Consider the following 3,757-nt stretch of genomic DNA (forward strand, 5'->3'; position numbering starts at 1 on the left):
GAGATTGAAAGATATTTGCATAAGAAAAGGAGAGAGGCACAAAATAATATTGCCATGGCTGAACGCACTCTCAAAGAGTACGCTACACCTTCTACGGAAGAGCCACAAGCTATTATTGTGTACCCGACGGTTGAGGGTAACAACTTCGAAATCAAGCCTGCACTACTCAATTTGGTGCAGCAAAATCAGTTTTCTGGATCACCCACTGAGGATCCAAATCTCCATATTTCTTCCTTCTCAAGACTCATTGGCACTATAAAAGAGAACCAAGAAGCCGTAAGACTTCATCTCTTTCCCTTTTCCTTAAGGGATAGAGCTACCGCTTGGTTCTATTCCCTAGAAGTTGGTTCCACCACTTCCTGGGATCAAATGAGGCGAGCATTTCTTGCCCGATTCTTTCCCCCATCTAAAACCGCTAAACTAAGAGATAAAATCACGCGGTTTAATATAAAATATGGGGAGTCTCTATATGTTGCGTGGGAGCGTTTCAGGGAAATGCTTAGACTTTTTTCCCACCATGCTTAGACTCTGTTGATGCAGCTGCAGGTGGAGCCTTGATGAACAAGAACTATACGGAGGCTTACGCTTTGATTGAAGACATGGCTCAGAATCACTACCAATGGACCAACGAAAGAGCCATCACCGCCTCTACACCCTCTAGAAAAGAGGCAGGTATGTACGAGGTCTCTTATTATGATCACCTTGCTGCTAAGGTCGATGCACTAACCCAAAAATTTGAAAAACATAATGTTAGTGCTGTCACACCTACTCCTACATCTCCTCCTTGTAAAATTTGTGGTATATTTGGTCATATAGGTGTTGATTGCCAGTTAGGTAGTGCTGCTAATAGTATTGAGCAAATGAACTATGCTCAATACAACCAAGGAACGAGGCCTAACCAAAACTTTTATAAAAATCCTCAAGGTTCCTATGGACAAGTAGCACCACCTGGCTATACAAACAACCAGAGGGTGGCTCAGAAATCAAGTTTGGAAATTTTGTTGGAAAATTGCATGATGAATCAAAATAAACAACTTAAAGAACTCAAAAATCAAACGGGATTTCTGAACGACTCTCTCTCCAAACTCAATACCAAGGTAGATTTTATCGCCACACACACTAAAATGCTTGAGACCCAAATCTCCCAAGTGGCCCAACAAGTGGCCACCTCTTCTCAAACACCGGGAGTCTTTCTTGGTCAAACCGAACCCAATCCAAAAGCTCATGTCAATGCTATTTCTTTTGGGGGTAGTAAGTTACAAGAGACCGTTGCTAAAGCTAAAATTACTAAGGGAGAGAATGTTAAGCTTTTAGGTGAGAAATATGTGATAAAAAGTGAGAAACCACTTGATAAGAACAAAGCCCCTTCCCCATTAAGGCTTGTTAAGCTTAACTTGGAGGCTCAATTCAATAAATTTGTGAACATGCTTAAAAAGATTTGCATAAAGATTCCCTTTGCTGAATCTTTGTCTCGTATGCCTCTATATGCCAAGTTTTTAAAATAAATTTTTTCAAAGAAAAAGACTATAGAGCACAATTGTAACGCCCTAGTCGTTATTTATTTATTTCTGATTTATTTAGAGTCTTTTATAGGATTTTAAATAATTATTGTTGATTTTATGATGTGGTGTATTTTATTAAATGATTTATTTTGGTATTAATTAGAATAAGTGAGAATTATTATTATTTTGGAGTTTGGGGATTAAATTAGAATTAAAAGAGTTAAGTGGAGTTAAGAAAAATTAGGAGGTTGCAATAAGTTAGAAAAAAATAGAAAACTGACAGTGAGAAGCAGTTTCACGTAAAACAAGTTTTGGGAGAAAAACCAAGAGCAAGGGAGAAGAGCCAAGAGAGAAAGATTCTGAATTTTGTAGAGTGTGTTCGTCTGAGTTAAGGTAAGGGTGAGGCCTACTCTCAATAGTATATATTGAATTCTGATTTTGATTCTAACAGGAGGGTTTTGGTGAATTGGGGAAATAGGTTTTGATTATTGATCCTTGAAATGAAAATGTATAGAAACCATGTTAATTGTACTTAGATTGTGTTCAGGTCGACTTTAGGATTTCATAACAATATTTATAACAGGTTTGGGGATTGAATTGGGAAAAATTGGGATTTTTGGTGAAAAACTGCAGAACTCACGAGTCTGAACTGACACGACTCACCCTGGCGAAGCATTTTCATCTGGCGAAATAGCGCCATTTCCTCGCCATTGGTTCGCCCTGGCGAAAGTGCCCAGTAGAAATTCCCGAGAACACTGACTTAGTTCGCATTGTATGATTGATTCTTTTGGTTGCACTAACGATTATATATGATTACATTATTTTACCAAGAGCATGACTGATTGTTGATTGTTAGTTTATGTATAATTACACTTAAACAATTATACAAGTTGTTGGAATTCATTGTCGAAGAATTATTGTTATTTTAGGGTGTTAGATTCAATTGATGAATTTTATATCTATTATTGTTGTTTGTGAATCTCACCCCTTCTACTTGGAAATGTTGCCCTACCTATGGGTAACTTGTAGATGATGAAGAATAGTAGAAGTGGTGGCTCAAGTGTCTAGGGCTCTGATCCGTAACGGGATGGGAATTTAGTTGTTTGATTTTCATTCCTTATGTATCAATTTTGGAACATGTTGTTGGAGCCTCTTTGTTGTTGCTTGTTTTGAAACAAATGTTGATGATTAATTATGTTGAGGCCTTTGTTCCAGGATTTATTGTTGGTTGTTTTGATGTTAGATGATTTAAAAATATTTCGCTGCAGTGTATTGATATTTTATCAAAGTTGATTTAATAAATAGTACTTTATTCTATTTAGCAATTTTGAAAAGCAGTGTGACATGCCTGTATTGTTGTTGAACTCTGATTATTTTATTTAATATTTAATTGTTGGGATAACGGGGTGTTACAACAATGAGACAATAGTTTTGACAAGGGAAAGTAGTGCAATCATCAAGAAGCCACCTCCAAAGCTTAGAGATCCAGGTAGTTTTGCCATCCCTTTTGTGATAGGGAGTGAGACCTTAGACAAAGCTTTGTGTGACTTAGGTGCTAGTGTTAGTTTGTTGCCCTTATCCCTCTTTAAAAGGATGGGAATAAGATACTTGAAACCTACCGAAACAACATTGAAGTTAGTTGATCGTTCTACTATCCAACCTGTCGGATATGTTGAGGACTGTAACGCCCTCTTTGAATTATTTAATTTATTTGATTGTTTTAATAGGTTTAGAATATATTTATATGATTATGTGATTTATTAAGTGGTTACTTTTATTATTTAATAGAATAAGTGAGAATTAGGATTTAATTGGAGTTTTGGGGTTAAATGAGAATTAAGTAAATTAAGTGGGAGTTAATTAAATATTGGAAGATTATATTTACTGAGAAAAAGGAGAAAATAGGGTTAGAAGCAGTTTCACGTAAAAATAGTTTTTGGGAGAAAAACCAATAGAAAGCTAGGAGAAGAGCCAAGAGGGGAGAATCTGATTTTTGTTGAGCTTTGTTCATCAATTCAAGGTAAGAGTGAGGCTAACTCTCAATAATCATAGTGTATGTAAATTCTGAAATTGATTTAACATGTAGTTGTTTATGAATTTGAGAATTAGGGTTAGCATGTAGAATTGAATCGTTGGAAGAAATAGGTAATATGATGGATTAGGGTGATAAAGGATGTTTAGATTGTAGATTGATCATAGATTAAGTTCCCAATCAATTTTGGGGTTTGAGTCGATGGAAATTGGAGTTTTCGTTT

At 36.0% G+C, this 3,757-nt stretch overlaps 1 non-coding gene across 1 annotated transcript; it reads right to left on the reverse strand.

The window, feature by feature from the left end:
* Positions 1 to 417: 417 nt before the first annotated feature.
* Positions 418 to 523, reverse strand: LOC112418354 (small nucleolar RNA R71). The gene has a single exon (XR_003008587.1). It is a non-coding gene; the product is annotated as a small nucleolar RNA R71 (small nucleolar RNA).
* Positions 524 to 3,757: the final 3,234 nt, after the last annotated feature.

This window comes from Medicago truncatula, chromosome 6 (genome assembly GCF_003473485.1).
Source record: "Medicago truncatula cultivar Jemalong A17 chromosome 6, MtrunA17r5.0-ANR, whole genome shotgun sequence".
NCBI classification, from domain to species: Eukaryota; Viridiplantae; Streptophyta; class Magnoliopsida; order Fabales; family Fabaceae; genus Medicago; species Medicago truncatula.